This window comes from Anomaloglossus baeobatrachus, chromosome 6, assembly GCF_048569485.1.
Source record: "Anomaloglossus baeobatrachus isolate aAnoBae1 chromosome 6, aAnoBae1.hap1, whole genome shotgun sequence".
Taxonomy (NCBI): domain Eukaryota; kingdom Metazoa; phylum Chordata; class Amphibia; order Anura; family Aromobatidae; genus Anomaloglossus; species Anomaloglossus baeobatrachus.
This window is the reverse complement of record NC_134358.1, coordinates 384,435,299-384,455,649: the sequence shown is the minus strand read 5'-3', so window position 1 is coordinate 384,455,649 and position 20,351 is coordinate 384,435,299.

Here is a 20,351-nt window from a genome sequence, read left to right as displayed (position 1 = left end):
GCTGCTTGCCTGTTAGCAAGCTACCATGAACTTAATTGAGAGGAAATAGGAATCTCAAGGTGTTCCCGAATCCTCTGTGATGTCTACCTTAGTTACCAGTTCCATGTCCTGGAGAGAGCCTTCTAAACAAAGGTCATCCAGCCACCCCTTCCACCAAACAGTTATTTTTCCTTTAACACTGAGGGCATAATTCCGAAGAGACTTCCTTCTGGCCTGGTGAAGAGGAGCCATAAGGGGGGTGCTGTAGTGCTGGCATCCATGCAATGCTCACCCTCCTCCCTGTAAGGATACCGACTCACCTTAACTCTAACACCTGACACCTTAACGACTCTACTTAAGGAACTCTCACACAATGAGAGGTGCCTGATCAATGTGTTTAGTTAGTTAGTGGTCTATTCCCGTGCTAGCTAGTTGTCAGGTCCCCTTGTCCACTGTCAGTGTACAGTGTTCTATTCCTGTTTCTCAGCCCCATCCAAACCCTGGTGCATGTCCATCCTTCCATCCTTGCCATACTATCAGCCTCTGCTGTCCTGGTGATTCTAGACTACATTAGTGACTCTGCCTGTCCAGCCTGGCCATACTACCCACCTCAGCCGACTTGGCTGCACCTGTTACACTAGTTACTCTGTCCGTCCAGGCAAACTGCCTGCTTCAGCCATCCTAGTTGTACCTGTCTACCCTAAAGACTCTGCTTATCTTCTCTTATGTCCATCCTTGCCCTGAGGGTTAGCTGCCACAGTCCTGGTAACTGCTCTCTAGGTGGCACTTGGCATCTGTCTCATGGTGGGCACTTAGTCAAGCCCCTCCTACTAAATGGTAAATCCAGGTCCCCCTGTGGTCCAATGGCTTCACTTCTGATCGCCACCTTACCATCTCCAGCGACAAGCGTTACAGCGATGTTGCTTCATGTGCTGATGAAAAACTGTAGTTCCTAGTATTCAAGAGCTGGGAAATCAATGGTTATTGTCCTCTTGCAGAGCCTGCAGAAAGACAAAGAATCATTAGGTTGCAATATGCTAATGAATTACCGCACATGAGAATCCTGCATTTATAACCCACTAGCACCATGACCAGACATTTTTGGCGCTGTTAAGCCTCCTCCACGAAAAGCATATGCACTATTATGTAACAATATTAAAATTATTGTATCGCTCATGCATCCCTGCAACTCTTTACAATCTCTCCACTTTCTCAGTTCACTCCCTTTACGTACTCCTGCCCCAGCCTAGCAAGCCCAGTATTTATTCACTAATGCTCCCAGGTCTAGCCTACATGTCAGTCAAAGTCCCACTTTGTTGCTTTCTCAGGGCTACCCACAACCAACAGTTACCTCTTAGGGTATGTGCGCACGTTGCGTTCTCTGCAATGCAGAAAAGAACGCACCCTCTGGCAGACTGGACACTGCGTTTGTAAAAAAAAATGCATCCACAACGCATGCATTTTGGTTGCTTTTTCCATGCAGTTTGCATGCGTTTTGGATGCATTTTTGACAGTGCATTCCCCCGGCAATTCAGCTCTGCTACATGCCGGCTGACAGCACACACAGACAGAGTCGCGCAATGAGAATGAACTCGGATGAACTTCACCCGACTTCATTGTCATACCGCGGCTCTGTCTGTGTGTGGCGTCCTGATTAGCGGTCACCCGTGAAGGACTCACCGGTAACCGCTAATTCCCTGAGTGACTGAAGTGAGCAGTGCGATTAGCGCTGCCGTCACTCAGGTTACCCATGGCCAGCTGGAGTCCTCCACCCGAGACCGCAACTCACCTGTGACTTCATTGCTGATCACGTGGCTCACTTCAGTTTCTGCGTGGAGCTGACAGGGAGTGGTCTGGTCTGTGACTGCTCTTGTCAGCTTCATGTAGCAGAGCTGGATGCGTCGCGGGACCTCGTGTGGATTATGTTGGACCTGGACGGGTATTTGAGGATTTTAATAAAGTGGTGAAAGAGGGTGGGGTTTTTTTGTCTTTTATTCCAAATAAAGGATTTTTTGGATGTGTGTGTTTATTTTCTTTAACTTACAGGTTAATCATGGCAGGTATCTCGGGGAGACGCCTGCCATGATTAACCTAGGACTTAGTGGCAGCTATAGGCTGCTGCCATTAACTCCTTATTACCCTATTTGCCACCGCACCAGGGCAACTCGGGATGAGCCGGGTAAAGTCCCGGGACTGTCACATCTAATGGATGCGGCAATTCCGAGCGACTGCTGGCTGATATTGTTAGGCTGGAGGGCTCCTCATAATGTGGAGCTCCCCATCCTGAGAATACCAGCCTTCAGCCATGTGGCTTTACCCTGGCTGGTATCCAAATTGGGGGGGACCACACGTAGTTTTTTTTTCAATAAGTTATTTATTTTTTTTACTGCTCGATATAGACTCGCCCACCGGCGGCTGTGATTGGTTGCAGTAAGACAGCTGTCACTCAGCGTGGGAAGGTGTCTGACTGCAACCAATCATAGGCGCTGGTGGGCGGGGAAAGCAAGGAATACCAGATTGAATAATGAGCGGCCAGCATTTTCAAAAGAGGAAAAGCCGCCGGAGCAGTGTGACAGCCGTGCAGCGCCGCGCCGGTGATCGGGGAGCGGTGAGTATGAGAGGGGGGAAAGACTGACCGACGGACAGAGAGAGGGACAGACAAAAAGAGAGACCAACCGACAGAGAGAGAGACAGACAGAGCAACCAACTGACAGAGAAAGAGACCGACCGACCGACAGACAGAGGGAGATTCACCGACATCCACAGATAGAGTTTGACCGACATTGACAGAGAGAGACTGAGACCTGCATTTTGCTTGTCAAAAAAGCATGCGGAACGCAACAAAAATGCAGTCCAAGTGCATTTTGGCTGCGTTTTGACCCACATCATTGATTTCAATTGGTGGAGAACGCAGCTACAACGCACAAAAGAAGTGACATGCTGTTTTTTTTTTCCGCAGCGATTTTGGGCATCTAAAACGCTGCGTTTACATTGATTTTTTGGCTTTCTCATAGACTTTGCTGGGGAAGCTGAACGCATGCAATTTGGCACTGAATACGCTGCAGTTCAAAACGCAGCGTTTCCGCGGAAAAAACACAACGTGCGCACATAGCCTAAAGCATGATAGGATCTTCCCGCTGATAGAGGATAATGAGGTGCAAGAAGTTGCTCACGTTATGAGGTTGTGTGAAACAAAACAATTATAGCAGCTTGAAATGTCAACTGCTGCAAGCCCATGATGGAAATGCAATGAAGATCAGTAATGAAGAAGAGTGGGTTAACTGTGCTGCTGATAACCAACTGAGGACTCAAGGAGATCAAAGTAAATTCTAATGCATGGGTAGTAATGGGATGATCAGACTGCAGGCCAGCAAACACAGTATGCCAGACACACTTTGCCCTAGCTGTCACGCCACCGTACAGCCTTAAGTGCTGGGGAGTTTTTCACTCACCTTTCAGTGAGAACCACGAACAGATGTCTAGCACCCTCCAGAAAGTACCTCCATTCCTCAAGAGCACACTTAATGGCCCACAACTTCCAGTCACCCACATCATAATTTAATTCAGCAGAAGAAAATTTCCTAGAAAAAAAGGCACAAGGCCGAAGGTGAGTGAGAGAAGTGTGCCGCCCCTGCAGCGAATCGAACCGCTCGGATCCGGGGGTGATGATTACTCGTGGCTCGAGGATTTCTGGAGCCGAGGGCTAGGGGCCACGCTCAAACGAAAAAGGGGATTAGTTACAGGGGATTTCTATAGTTTGTGACGCCACCCGTGGTGTACGGTAATTGGGAGTACCGCCGCTGCCGATGGGAGTACGCGGGGTGATGGGGTGGGGCAGCAGGATGACTTTACCCTCCTCGGGTAGGGGTAGGCCCCGGGACTCTGGAAGGGGATGCGGGGGTGCAGTGCAGGGATCAGTCGGGTACTAACTCAGCAATGAAGCAGACGCTGACAACAGGGTAAACCAAGTCTCTGAACGCCGTTGTCTCCTGAGGGGAGCTCGTCCGGGTCAAGTCCCCTGCAGCACTGCCTGGTGGTCGATAACCTGCCTCCTGGCACCAATTTAGATTGTCCGTTGTGGCCCGGTAGCTTGGAGCTTTCTGGGCCCCGCTCCCCACTGTGGCTAAGTGAAGGAGCCTGCTCTCAGGAGCTCATGCTTGGGATTTCAGTGGGCTGCTTGCTAGGAAAACCCTATCCCCCTCATTGCGCTAGTGCCCCCGATCTCTGTTCTTCGTGGGAACAGTCCATAAAGGCCCTGTCCTCCGCTGGTTAATTGCCGGGTCGCCCGAAGCTTCTCCCCGACCTAGAGTCCATGTACCCCGACGTGCCTTCTGTCCCGGACCGGTGATAGGACCAGGCTGCTGACTGTCCTTCTCGATGGGTTCCAGGCACCTAGCCTCAATCCCCTGCGACCGGGGGTCCGACTCCTCTAGGTCCAGACCACCATCTGCAACCTATTCTGCTTCTCTCCTGGGAGCTACAACTCCCAGCTTCCTCAGAGCTCCTCACAGCTTGAGAGTTCCTACTCGACTCACTTGACACCTCCCACCTCCCTGTCTGACTTCTAGGTGGGTGGCCCTATTCCTGCTTATACAGCCCACTGCTGTGCCTGACAGGTGTGGTGCAAAGTGTATCTAGGATTTGTGAATGTTGGAGGCAGTACTGCAGGTTAGGTTTACAGAACCATGCGGGTTTGAGTCCTGCATGGGAAGGGCAGATTATGCAGAACCCTGTGATGACCCGAATAGTCCATTTTATCACATTTCCCCTTGGTTAAACATAGCTCATCCCCGAGCTACAGGACATCCAGAGGTTTATTTTGTAACTGAAAAAGTAAAAGAAATAACATTTTTATTAGCATTTTTGTTTTTCATCCCTCATAGGGGAGGCATATTACTTTCAACCATAAAAACTTTTAGAGTTCATCTTTTGTAAAACCCGTGGAACACTACCGGTTATATTGATAGCGGGGGCTAAACCTGCTCTGTTGCAGCCCCTTCCTGCGACAGTCCAGTTCCAATGTCCCGGATCCCATTAACCCGCCACCCAAACAAACCTGACCCGCTGCATTCCTATTTTGGGGTCCGTGACAGGGTTAAAGTCCCAGATTTATAAGGACGATTCTGGTAGGCACATAAGGTGCAACTTATTTACAATAGCAAAAGTCCGTGCTGGCAGCATCCAATCCCGCAGCCATGGTCCATTTTTACTACAAAATATATGGGGAAAAGGAAAACGGAGTCCATGCACCAAGTGCAAACATTATGTAAACTCTTTCAATCAGGTAAAGTACTCAGTTGATTAAAACCCGGTAATCATCATTTTTCACATAAACATTACTTATCATTTTTCAAGAAAATAACAAACTAAGAAAAGTAATAAAAGAAAACACAGATTTAACATTTTAACTTCAGATAGCCTGGTACCGCTACCCTCAATGCTTGTAACCTACAGCGGAGGCTGGCATGACCTGCTCATCGATCATAACAAGCCTTTTCACATCCAAGCCATACCAGTCCCGCTCTCCACAGTGCCAGGTGTACGAAACCACCTCTCCCGGCTCCAGGTTACAGCCCGGGTGCCCCCTCGGGAGATTCATCTCTACATCTCTCTGGGAGACAAGCACCCCCGCCGTGAGGCCTGCTTCCTAAACAAACCCCTATCCTTGGTTGGGGTCAAACCACTCTACAAGACCTTGGTACCGTGGTCCTCTGACACGGGAGGCGGCACTTCTCAGATTCTCTTTCTCTCTTTCGGTACGGGCAGCAATCTCCCGTCGTCGCTGATCTCGTGTTGTCATCTCCAGGTGCAGCTTGTGCTCTTGTCATTCCCAGTAAGGGGCGTCAGCGTCCGGCTTCATCTCCTTTATTTGTATGGGTCATAGGTATACTTATGCCACCCCAGTAGCCGCTGGGACTCTGCACGACAGCGGAGCTGGCATCTCCACAGGCTCCGCCCTGGCAGACAAAAGAACCGACTACTCCGCATGGTATGGGCTCCGTGATGCGGCCGAGTATGGTCGGGCCGGTGTTGGGTAGCTGCTGTAGTGGCCTAGTCAGGTGGCTGAGATTCTGCAGCTTGCTCTCTACAAATGGGGGCTGGAGGTTCCGCTGCCGGTGTTGGGGTAGGCAGCTCGGCATCCTCCAAGGACGAGGCTGACGGTGGCGGAGCGCTTGCAGCGGGCGGGGTCAGACCGGACCCCACAGCCATATAGGCCGGGTCAACTGGGACTGGGTTTCTTCTTACCCGCTCCTCATGTGGGATTTCGATCTCACGGGCTCGCACCACCATTGCCAGGCTCCTCATCTCTTCCCTCCAATGGTCCAGGATAAAGAGGAATTGAGTCCGCATCCTCCTGCAGAGTTGTTCAGTCTCTTGTTCGATCCAGGTTGCAGTCACAGGAGCAGCGCGCTCTAGTGACCAGTCTCGTGCAACCGCCATCTTGCCTCTGCGGTACCCAGGAACGTTATGGCAGAGTCCTGGCGTTCCTGCTCCACTTCAGCTGCTACATGCCGTCACGCCCCCTCGGTTTTTGCCAGCCGCTCACTTCCGCACTGGGGCACCCTGGGAACTAACGGCTCCGGCCAAGCTCTCAGGACGAAGGGCGGGGCTTCGGCTTCGCGCGCTTTTGGTCTGTAAGATGGCGTTTTGGTGCCAAAGATGGCAGAAAATGGTGAAAATGGGACTCTGACACCGCAACTTCGGTTTTTTAAGGCGCATGTCACCCAGGTTAGTGGGCCCAGTCCGTATCCTGCTCGTGACGCCAGAAATATGAGGTGCGCCGCCCCTGCAGTGGATTGAACCGCTCAGATCTGGGTGTGATGATTACTCGTGGTTAGAGGAGACCCTTAGCCATTTCTTTAACTTCACATATATAGCTTGGTCCTTTTGCTTTCTATACTGAGCAAGTTTTTTAACTGCAGGTGAGGTTACATATAGGCTAGGGACCGCAAAAATAGAGATTACCTTGGCGTTGGTTTTGGGGTTCTTTTGCATTGATCAATACAATGGCTAAACATCTCTTATATTCCTATTATTCATAGCAGTTATGCATATTCCATTTTTCATGTTTTTTCACTTTTTCAGATAGTTCATTGTATTTTTCAGTCTAGTATTCCCATAGCAGTTTTGTTTTCATCATTCCCATATACATTGTGACTTGTGTGCAACTCTTTATCCTATTGTATAGTTATGTTTTTTTGAGTCGTGCACCATGTTCACACCATTGGTGTTCCAGACATACATTTTTTAGTTTGAGAGGCCTAGGTGACAGAAAATACACAAAAGTGACACCATTCTAAAAACTACACCCCTCAAAGTGTTCAAAATCACATCCAAGAAGTTTATTAACCTTTCATTTGCTTCACGGAAATTAATTCAAAGTGGAATGAAAAATATATTTTACCTACAAACAATTCTTTAGCCCCAATTTATTCACTTTTCCAAGAAATAGAACAACAAAATTGACCTCAACATTTGTTACTCCGTTTCTTGTAAGCGCAATGATAACCCACATGTGGTATAGGGCGGCACGGTGGCTCAGTGGCTCAGTGGCTAGCACTGCAGTCTTGCAGCGCTGGGGTCCTGGGTTCTAATCCCACCAAGGACACCATCTGCAAGGAGTTTGTATGTTCTCCCCGTGTTTGCGTGGGTTTCCTCCGGGTACTCCGGTTTCCTCCCACATTCCAAAGACATACAGATAGGGACTCTAGATTGTGAGCCCCAATGGGGACAGTGTTGCCAATGTATGTAAAGTGCTATGGAATTAATAGCGCTATATAAATGAATAAAATTATTATTATTATTATTATTATTGTATAAACCTCTGTTTGGACAAACGGTCAGGCTCATAAGTGAGGGTGTGCCATTTGAATTTTGGAAAACAAATTTGGCTGAAATAGATTACAGTCACCATGTCGCATTTGCAGGGCCCCTATGGAACCTAAACAGCAGAAACCTCCCACAAGTGACACCTTTTTTTAAACTACACCCCTCCATGATTTTATCCAAGGGCACAGTGAGCATTTTGAACCCACAGGTACTTCACAGAATTTGATAATATTAGGTCATCATATGGAGAATTTTCATTTTTTCCCAAAACTTTTGCTTTAGTACCTAATTTCTTACTTTTACAAGCTGTATCACCGAAATAGTGTAACCAACAGTTTGTTACCCACTTTCTCATGAGCGCAGAGATACAACAAATGTAATCAAAAAGTTCTGTTTGTATAAATGGGAGGGCTCAGAACAAAAGGAGCATATTTGAATTTTGGAAAGCAAATTTGGCTGAAATAGATTGCGGGCACCATGTTGCATTTGCACAGCGTCTAAGGTACCAAAAAATCAGAAACTCCCATTTTGGAGACTAGACCCATCAAAGAATTTAAGCAGGGGTGTGAAGAGCATTTTTAACCCATAGGTGGTTCACAGAACTTTTTAAAATGTGTATATGAAAATGACGGTTATGTTTTTTTTCCACGAAAATGTTATGTTACCCCCAAAATTTGTAATTTTGACAATGGATAATAGAAGAAAATGGTCCCCATAATGTGTTATGAAATCTCTCCCAAACACAGGGATACCCCATTGTTAATGAAATTCACTCCTTCTATGCCATTGGAGCTCCAAATTAATAACATTTGTTTTACAAGCGCTTGGAGAAATCAATACTGCACACACTATCTATGGTGTGTTGAAAGTTTCAAACTTTATTACATCATGTGACAAGCTTATACAGTATCACAAACAAAGAAATTACCATGCACCAATAAGAGCCGCAGGGGTGTGTGTAGAAGTGTGAATCTTCCCTGCCCATCAGTGTTAGCTGAACCCTATGACATCATTCAGTTAAAAGACAAAATGGCTTCTATACAATACAAAATAGCTTGTACTCCCTCTCAATCCCCCTTTTAATGACTAATTATGGACATATCAGGAGGTATATAGGACCGCACTACCTGCGTTCTCAGGACTTTCCTACCTGTTTCACTACAGTTCCTTACCTGGATACCCATAATTATTTCACAATACTAGTGTAAGGATAGTTGTGGGAGTGGACCCACTGGACCATGCACTGGACTCCCCTGCGACGCCGCCTCGAGCGAACCCCTATACAGAGACTGTAGGGCATAACCGCAGAGGGCCTAGATGCACGGAAGCTGGGATCAGCAAGAGTCACTGGATGCAGGAGCCAATCTGGACCAGGTACAGGTTAACGGGATCAGGCAGAAGTCCAGAACTGAGACTGGTGCAGGTCACAGGGATTAGACTGAAGTCCAAGAGCGGAGACTGGTGCAGGTTAACGGGATCAGGCTGAGTTCCAGAGGCAGAGACTGGTGCAGGTTAACGGGCTCAGGCTGAAGTCCAGAACCGGAGACTGATGCAGGTTACTGGGATCAGGCTGGAGTGTGTGCTCAGAACGGTACTCGGGATCTGCAAGAGATAGAGTTACACCAAGCACAGGCATAGAGGGACATGAACAACTAGTACAAGAGACAAGCTACAGGGACATATTGAACAAGAACTGGCTATGGGGAGTAGCAAGTCTTAAATATCCAAGGTTACTTATTAGTGATATTCTGGACAGCTGTGCTGGCCCTTTAAGTCAAGGAGAATGCACACGCGTGCCCCCTAGTGTGCATGTGTGAGCGCTGCAACACGGAAGTCGAAGCCGAGACCACAGGAGGAGAGGCAGGACGCTGGGGCGCAGGTGGCTGCGGGGAGTGAGCGTGCAGGGCCTGGACCGATGGGGAAAAGGAATGGATGGGGTAGCAGGAGAGCGGGCTTGGCGGGGAGCGAGGACCCCAGGGGTTGGAGCGACGGGTGGTAAGCGGCACGGTCGGACCGGGAGCGTGACAACTAGTGGATCTCTTCTTGTCTCATTTCCATATTTCACGACTAAGAGTTCTTTGTGGATTTTTCTTACATGTGGACCTGATTACCTTCTTATATTACCCAAAGTAGCACTTTTACGGCTACATATACCAACACAAAAGACAATACCAGTTATCTACAGATTTGTGTTATCCATGAAAATCGACCACTTAAACCCTTAAACTAATTGGTTAGTTCGAACAGGGAAAGTTTCTTCAACCATGAATCCTTGTTTGCATCATGTTCCTGTAACCATTGTTCCCTTATTTTAGCTATTTTCCATATATTAGCCCCAATCTTTAGATATCTCATGGAGGTCCTATATGAGATAATCCAGCATCATGGTTTGTTGCGAAGATCATTCTGATGGCGTTGTGACGCTTTACAATGACTGCAGTCTTTCCAGATGAGTTTTCCCTCAAGCTTCATCAAAGTTTCTGTGGCTAGGAGAAGCAGGGTCAGCCCATCTAGTCTTGGCTCATGGTTCTGTGGCACCCCAGGGTTCAGTTGCCACAAATATACCTGTACCTGGGCAGGGAAGGATCTCCACATTAGGTAATCCCACATACAACATTTCCACTCCAAGCCTGGAGGGGGAGCTCTACAAGTCGAGTTCAGGTGAGGTCCCCTTTAAAGCCAGGTTTGGAGGCGGAGTCAGAGAGACAATTGACAGTTGGAGAAAAGGAGACTGTGCGAGCAGAGAGTGAGGGAAGACATCAAAATGGAGAGGGCAGTGCTTAGCCTGCACAAGTAACTGTGTGACCGTCTGAGGGATCAAGAGTGAGGCAAAAGAGGAGAGACCAGGGAGGTGGAGCCTGACCGGTTCATCCCCAAGCAACAGCGCTGATTATCAGACACCGGCGTCCGAGATTGTGAGGGATCTAATATGCCCAGCAATAAAGACCGGGGGGCAGGGAGACTGCAGGTCTCCTGGCCGCAGCAGCACCTGAAGGCAAAGCCGCTACACAGAGCTTAGGGACCGCAGTGAGTACAGCAGTGGCCCTAAGAGAAGCTCCTGCCGCCTGCCATACAGGTGAAGACAGTGAGAGAGGGACAAGGTATAGCTACAGGCAGCCTAGTACCAAGGAGAAACATAGCGCAGCAGGGGGGCCACACAACTGACCTGGTGCAGATATCCTAAACTGTTCCCTGATTACCCAAAAACTGTAACATCAGAAACTGAACCCATTTTTAATAACACTTGCAAGTAAAACCTGGTCAGAGTTAATGAATTGGTGTAACGCACTTTATTTCTTTCATCTGAGAAGCCATAGGCTGCTGCACTAAAGTGACAGTTGAAAAGGCTGTGAAGAAAAACCGCCATATCTGTGTACTTCTAAAACTGCCCTGGGGACCCCGCTTCACCTACAGGAAGCGTAAACAACTGGCTGCCTAACCATCACCACAGAGGTCTGACCTGCAGCCCCAGTAACCATACTGGAACCGTAGGTGGCATCACGAAATACTTTAATTTATTTATTTATTTATTTTTTTCTTTATTATTTTTTTTTTTTAATTTTTACTATTTATTGACTTTCAGCGACCACCAGGGCCACGGAACCAGGCACAGGCCCCCGTGACATAATCCCATTAACCAACACCCGGAACCGAGTACCCCACGGCCCTGGGGCGGGTCAGTTCTTTCTTGCTTGTCTTTTTAGGATCACTCATTCTCCTGGCATTAGACCATGTGCTTCTGGTACTGATTTAGGATCTGGAATAGGAAAATACACCTGTTTATCACACTATTTGATCAATCATATAAAACTCGTACATCCCTTGCCTGCTAAATCTGAAGTATCTGTGGGAAATAATCATGTTCTAGGTGCTAAGCCAAAAAATATCTTATATAGAGATGTATTTATACAGAAAAGAAAACAAAACATGCATTCGGTCCATGCCTTGCCAGTTTCCATCTTTACCTTCTGTGTTTTTACCTTGACTTTCCCATTCATCCTTTCCCCCTTCCCACTGCTCTGTGGAGGGTGAGGAGTGTAGAAAGGTGCTTCTTCCCAGTTACCGTAAGATCTCTCTAATCACCTGCCTAAAAAATATGCACTTTTACCACTTTCAAAACTCCAATTTTCTACATACCACCTCCATCAAATGTATTTCAGCAATAACGTCGTTTCCTGCACTGGAATACCTTAGATTAGGCCTGGAAAAGAATTTACTGAACATGCACAAACTTGCATAAACCTACTCATGGTATACGTATGCGAGGAACTGCAGCAAAGTGCGGGGATTGCAGATAAGTGTGGCATAGTTTAAACACAATTTCATAGTGGTGATAACTGTAATTGTTTAATTTCATTAGGGAATTGTGTGTCTTTGTTTGTCTGTGATACTGTGAAAAAGCAAAAAAAAAGTTGTCTTGTGATTTAATAGTATTAGCCACACCTTTTTCTAGAAGCTTCTGGCAGCTTCTGGTAGTCATTATGGAACTATATAAACCAGCCAGAGCAAGCAAGGTTCTGAGCGTGTGAGGAACTGCAGCAAAGTGCAGGGATTGCAGATACGTGTGGCATAGTTTAAACACAATTTCATAGTTTAACACAAGAACATAGTTTGAATTTATCCTTATACGTTTCCCATTGTTTGTTTTTCTTTTCTTTCTTTGTTTTTCTACTTTACTGTTTATCCCCATTTAATAGGTGCTCCATGGACAATGCTACCAGGTGTGTATCTTGTCAGATGTATGCATGCCTTGAGCAGCCGTTCGAGGGTGAATATGTCTGCACTCGATGCAAGCATGTTGCGTATTTGGAAGCCAAGGTAACTGATCAAAATAAGCAGCTTGCAACACTCAGGGGCATTGCAAACCTGGAGAGGAGTTTAGAGCTCACGGAGCTTTCTCTGGCTGGGGCCAGTGATATGGAGGAGGGTGGAGGTGGGGAAGATCAGGACCCAGAGGTAGGTATTTGGGTAACAGTTAGAAGAAGAGGTAGGGGGAAAAGTGTCAGGGAGCCTAGTCCTGACCTGGCACAACCTCGTAAATATGCCTGTTTGGCTGATATTAGGAATTACGGGCCAGGACTAGGGTCACTACAACAGGACGTTGCTCCTAGCAACCAGGAAAATGACTGCTGTAGGAAGGAGGGAAATAGGAGTGCAGCAAAGCCCAGACAGATGTTGGTGGTAGGGGACTCTATTAATAGGTGGACAGACAGGGTGATCTGTCGCCGAGACCATGAATTACGAACAGTGTGTTGTCTGCCGGGTGCTCGGGTTCAGCTTATTGCGGATCGGATAGACAGATTGCTGGGTGGGGCTGGGGAAAACCCAGCGGTCATGGTGCCCATTGGTACTAATAACAAAGTTAGAGGCAGGTGGAAGGTCCTTAAAAATGATTACAGGGAACTAAGAGAGAAGCTGAAGTCCAGGACCTCCAAGGTGGTGTTTTCAGAAATACTACCGGTGCCACGAGCGTCACTAGAAAGACAGCGGGAGCTTAGGGAGATAAATATGTGGCTTAGAAATTGGTGCAGGAAGGAAGGGTTTGGGTTCATGGAGAACTGGGCTGACTTCTCAGTCGGCAACAGGCTCTACGGTAGGGACGGGCGGCACCTCAATGGGGAAGGTGCAGCTGTGCTGGGGGAGAAAATGGTCAGACGGATGGAGAAGCTTTTAAACTAGGATCTGCGGGGAGGGAGGGTAGTGGAGCAAAAAAGGGGATAGATAGAGCAGATACAGACAGTGAGACGGTAGGGGTCAATGAAGGATTAGGGGGGGGATGGGACATGCAAGGAACATAGGAAGGGTAGGAGTAATAAAGGTGTTAATAGTATTAAATGTCTACTGGCAAATGCAAGAAGTCTTGCCAACAAAATGAATGAATTGGAGACTCTTATGTCAACCATGGATTATGATGTGTTGGGCATTACGGAAACCTGGCTCGATGAAAGCCATGACTGGGTGACAAAAATACAGGGTTATAGTACATTTAGGAGGGACAGGAAAGACAAAAAAGGTGGTGGGGAGTGTATATTTATCAAATCTAACCTAAAACCTGTGTTGAATGATGACATTGGGGGAAACTGCAACAATGTAGAGTCAGTATGGGTAAATATACATGGGGAGGGGAATAATGGAAAAATGCTAATTGGAGTTTGCTATAAGCCTCCTAACATACCTGAACAAATAGAGGGTGAAATGCTGGGACAAACTGAAAAGGCAGCTAATAATAATAATTGGGTTCTTATTATGGGGGATTTCAACTATCCAGACATACAGTGGGACATAGAATCTTCTGGTTGTGCTAAAAGCTGTAAATTCTTATCTACTATTCAAGACAATTTCCTCTCTCAGATGGTAGATGAACCGATAATTTGCTAGATCTGGTCCTGTCAAATAGACTGGATACAATTTCAGATATACAGGTCCGGTAGCACTTGGGCACCAGCGATCATAATATGGTAAGCTTCAAAGTAATATTCAATAGAACATTTCAAAGGGGTAATGCTAAAACCTGCAATTTTAGGAAAGCTGATTTAAACAAATTAAGGGAAAAGCTTAAATGTGTAGATCGGGAGAAAGTCATGGTAACTGGAGATACTGAACATGGAGGAAGGTTGAACTAGATGGACCTAGGTCTTTTTTCAACCTTAGTAACTATGTAACTATGTAACATAAATGGGGTAAGTTTAAGGATATACTGCTAGAGCCCTGTAAAAAACTTATACCCTCTGGTAATAAAATGTCCAGGAATAAAAAGAAACCGCTATGGATAAATAAGAATGTACAAAGTGTAATAAAACAAAAACAAAGGGCGTTTAAAATCTTAAAGGCTGAGAATGCAGAAATAGCATTTCAGAAGTATAAAGATATCAATAGGAAATATAAAAAAGAAATCAAACAAGGAAAACTAGCTACTGAAACCAAAATCGCCAATGACATTAAAATAAATCCCAAAATCTTTTATAAATACATTAATGCCAAAAGGAAAACAAAGGATAGTATCAGCCCCTTAAAATATAATAACAAGTTAGTTATAGAGGACAGACATAAGACTGAGATATTAAATAGGCATTTCTAATCTGTGTTCACCAAGGAACTGACTGTACCAGTGATCTTTCAACAAGTGAAAAATCAAAGTTCACCACCCGATATAATTAATTTAACACAAGAAGGAGTATGCCTACGTCTGAGTAAATTAAACATTGACAAATCCCCAGGACCAGATGGCATTCATCCACGAATATTGAGGGAATTGAGCTCCGTAATCGATAAACCACTGTATCTCATCTTTTTAGACTCTCTTGTAACAGGGTTGGTGCCTCAGGATTGGAGGATTGCTGATGTGGTACCGATATTTAAGAAAGGTAAGAGGGTAGATCCAGGCAACTACCGTCCAGTAAGCCTGACAACAGTAGTATGCAAAGTTTTTGAGGGCATTTTAAGGGATAACATGCAAAAATATATTGCAGAAAATAATATAATAACTGATAGACAGTATGGATTCATGAGAGATAAGTCATGTCTAACCAACCTGTTGGGGTTCTATGAGGAGGTAAGTGCAAATCTGGATATTGGTAATGCAGCTGATGTGATTTATTTGGACTTTGCAAAGGCATTTGATACTATACCAAATAATAGCCTTATACTAAAGCTCCAGAAGCAAGGACTAGGGGAAACTATATGCAACTGGGTAAGGAATTGGCTACAAGATAGGAAACAAAGAGTAGTCATAAATGGAACATTCTCTAAATGGGCTATAGTCAGCAGTGGGGTGCCGCAGGGATCTGAGCTAGGACCGATTCTTTTTAATCTCTTTAATAATGACCTTGTGGATGCGATTGATAGTAAAGTGCCAGTCTTTGCTGATGACACCAAACTATGTAGGATATTAAAAACTGACCTTGATAGTACAATATTACAAAAAGATCTGGATAAGATGTCAGAATAGGCAGATACTTGGCAAATGAGATTTAATTTTGATAAATGTAAAGTAATGCACCTAGGACGGAGTAATCCTATAGCTGCGTATACATTAAATAGAAGTAAACTCGGAACTACAGAACAGGAGAAGGACTTGGGTATTCTCATTACAAATAAGCTGAGCAGCAGCACTCAATGTCAAGCAGCAGCTGCTAAAGCAAGCAAGATTTTAGGGTGTATAAAAAGAGAGATTAGATCCCGTGATCTCAACGTATTGTTACCCCTCTATAAATTACTTGCAAGGCCACATCTGGAATATGGGATCCAGTTTTGGGCTCCACATTTTAAAAAGGACATTCAGAAGCTAGAGTCAGTTCAAAGGCAGTCAACTAGACTACTACAAGGAATGGAAGGCCTTCCATATGATGACAGGTTGAAAAAGTTAGATATGTTTAGCTTAGAAAAAAGACATCTCAGAGGAGATCTCATTTATATGTATAGATACATGTGGTCAATATAAAGGACTGGCACATGACTTATTTCTTCCAAAGACAATACTAAGGACCAGGGGGCACTCACTGCGAGTGGAAGAAAAGCGATTCCGACAGCTAAATAGGAAAAGGTTATTTACAGTTAGAGCAGTCAGACTGTGGAATGCCCTACCACAAGAGGTAGTAATGGCAGATACTATAACAGCTTTTAAAAAAGGGCTGGATGATTTCCTCAGTACACAAAACGTTGGTTATAAATGACTTAGTGACCAAATGTAGAACTGGTGGAGGAAGGTTGAACTAGATGGACCTAGGTCTTTTTTCAACCTAAGTAACTATGTTACTATGTATAAAATCAATCTGATTCTCTGGAATCGGTAGAGTGGTTGGGGGGTGTGTATCTGCAGAATCTTTACAGTTTTTTCTACATTATTTTAGGCCCACGTCTTACAAGACAGGGTTTGTCTGGCCACCTGGGTACTGAACCCTGGTGCCACCCATACCTTGTCTACCAAAGCATACACTGATGACTGTCTTTCACAATTGTGTTAGTTCATGGGTTACCCAGGCCATCACTGAGAAGAGAGCTCATGGCAGAGAAATCTTTCTGCCCTTTATCCACAGACCTTCCCTTGTTTTTTAGTAATCCAGGAAATATGACTGGTGTGGAGGAAGAGCCAGTTTCAGGATCTCTCTAGTATGTGTGTCTGCTGCACCCTCTTCTGTTGGAGAATATAATAGGTAACCTCCTTCCCCCCTTTTTTAACACAGGATCCTCTTGATAACTGGATTCAAAACTGTGTATCTGTTAAGTCCCATATACATGGCATGAGGAAATGAGGAAGTGAACATTGCATCTAGATGAGTATTTAAGCAATATATATATATATATATATATATATATATATATATATATATATATATATATATATATATATATATATATATATATATATATATATATGTATATATATATATATACAGTACAGACCAAAAGTTTGGACCCACCTCAGTCAAAGAGTTTTCTTTATTTTCATGGCTCTGAAAATTGTAGATTCCCATTGAAGGCATCAAAACTATGAATTAACACATGTGGAATGAAATACTTAACAAAAAAGTGTGAAACAGCTGAAAATATGTCTTATATTCTTAGTTCTTCAAAGTAGCCACCTTTTGCTTTGATTACTACTTTGCATTCTCTTAATGAGCCTCAAGAGGTAGTCACCGAAAATGGTCTTCCAACAGTCTTAAAGTAGTTCCCAGAAATGCTTAGCACTTGTTGGTCCTTTTGCCTTCACTCTGCGGTCCAGCTCACCTCAAACCACCTCAATTGGATTCAGGTCTGGTGACTATAGAGGCCAGGTCATCTGGCGTAGCACCTCATCACTCTCCTTCTTAGTCACATAGCCCTTACACAGCCTGGAGGTGTGTTTGGGGTCATTGTCCTGTTGAAAAATAAATGATGGTCCAACTAAACGCAAACCAGATGGAATAGCATGTGGCTGCAAGATGCTGTGGTAGCCATGCTGGTTCAGAATGCCTTCAATTTTGAATAAATCCAACAGTGTCACCAGCAAAGCACCCCTACACCATCACACCTCCTCCTCCATGCTTCACAGTGGGAACCAGGCATGTAGAATAAATCCATTCACCTGTTCTGCGTCGCACAAAGACACGGTGGTTGGATCCAAAGATCTCAAATTTGGACTCATCAGACCAAAGCATAGCTTTCCACTGGTCTAATATCCATTCCTTGTGTTCTTTAGCCCAAACAAGTCTCTTTTGCTTGTTGCCTGTCCTTAGCAGTGGTTTCCTAGCAGCTATTTTACCATGAAGGCCTGCTGCACAAAGTCTCCTCTTAACAGTTGTTCTAGAGATGTGTCTGCTGCTAGAACGCTATGTGGCATTGACCTGGTCTCTAATCTGAGCTGCTGTTAACCTGCGATTTCTGAGGCTGGTGACTCGGATAAACTTATCCTCCGCAGCAGAGGTGACTCTTGGTCTTCCTTTCCTGGGGCGGTTCTCATGTGAGCCAGTTTCTTTGTAGCGTTTGATGGTTTTTGCCACTGCACTTGGGGACACTTTCAAAGTTTTCCCAATTTTTCAGACTGACAGAACCTTCATTTCTTAAAGTAATGATGGGCACTCGTTTTTCTTTACTTAGCTGCTTTTTTCTTGCCATAATACAAATTCTAACAGTCTATTCAGTAGGACTATCAGCTGTGTAGCCACCAGACTTCTGCACAACACAACTGATGGTCCCAACCCCATATATAAAGCAAGAAATCCCACTTATTAAACCTGACAGGGCACACCTGTGAAGTGAAAACCATTTCCGGTGACTACCTCTTGAAGCTCATCAAGAGAATGCCAAGAGTGTGCAAAGCAGTAATCAAAGCAAAAGGTGGCTACTTTGAAGAACCGAGAATATAATAGATATTTTCAGTTGTGTCACACTTTTTTGTTAAGTATTTCATTCAACATGTGTTAATTCATAGTTTTGATGCCCTCAATCTGAATCCACAATTTTCAGAGTCATGAAAATAAAGCAAACCCTTTGAATGAGAAGGTGTGTCCAAACTTTTGGTCTATACTGTATATAAATATATATATATATATATATATATACACATATACAGTGCCTTGTGAAAGTATTCAGCTCCCTTGAATTTTTCAACCTTTTCCCACATTTCGGGCTTCAAACAAAAGGATAAAAATGTTAATGTTATGGTGAAGAATCAACAAGTGGGACACAATTGTGAAGTTGAACGAAATTTATTGCTTATTTTAAACTTCTTTAAAAAATAAATAACTGAAAATTGGGGCATGCAATATTATTCGCCCCCTTTACTTTCAGTGCTGCAAACTCACTCCAGAAGTTCATTGATTACCTCTGAATGATCCAATGCTGTCCTAAATGAGTGATGATGATAAATATAAGCCACCTGTGTGTAATCAAGCCTCCGTATATATGCACCTGCTCTGTGATAATCTCAGTGTTCTGTTTAAAGCGCAGATAGCATCATGAAGACCAAGGAACACAACAGGCAGGTCCGTGATACTGTTGTGGAGAAGTTTAAAGCCGAATTTGGTTACTAAAAGATTTCCACAACTTTAAACATCCCAAGGAGCACTGTGCAAGTGATCATATTGATATGGAAGGAGTATCATACCACTGCAAATCTACCAAGACCCGGCTCTCCATCCAAACTTTCATCTCAAACAAGGAGAAGACCGATTAGAGATGCAGCCAAGAGGCCCATGATCACTCTGGATGAACTACAGAGATCAGCTGAGGTGGGAGAGTCTGTCCATAGGACAACAATCAGTCGTACACTGCACAAATCTGGCCTTTATGGAAGAGTGGCAAGGAGAAAGCCATTTCTCAAAGATATCCATAAAAAGTGTTGTTTAAAGTTTGCCAAAAGCCACCTGGGAGACACACCAACGTGGAAGAAGGTGCTCTGGTCAGATGAAACCAAAATCAAACTATTTGGGCACAATGCCAATTGATATGTTCGGCGTAAAAGCAACACAGCTCATCACCCTGATCACACCATCCCCACTGTCAAACATAGTGGTAGCGGCATCATGATTTAGGCCTGCTTTTCTTCAGCGGGGACAGGGAAGATAGTTAAAATTGATGGGAAGATGGATGGAGCAAATACAGGACCATTCTTGAAAAAAACCTGTTAGAAAATTTAGCTAAAGTTGACATTTGCAGAACCCCTAAGGTGCAAGAACAGCAGAAAAAACCCCAAAATGACCCAATTGTAAAAATTGTACCTCTGAAATAATTTATCTAAGGCTGCAGTGACTATTTTGTAGCATCCACACCATGCTCTTTTTCTGGAGAATTACATATATGACAGTTTATTGCCCATACATTCTGCCTCCCTACCGTGTTTTTCCAAAAATAAGACACTGTCTTATATTTTTTTTTGCCACCCAAAAAAGCACTAGGGCTTATTTTTGGAGGAGGTCTTATTCTTGGAGAAACACGGTTGGGGGTAAGTTTACCTCCCAAAAAAGCAGACCCCTCCCCCCATTTCCCAGGAGACTCATACTCACCAGACCAGGGCGTCTGCGTGGTTCCCAGGTCCTCCTGTGATCTCTGGTCGGGGCTGCACG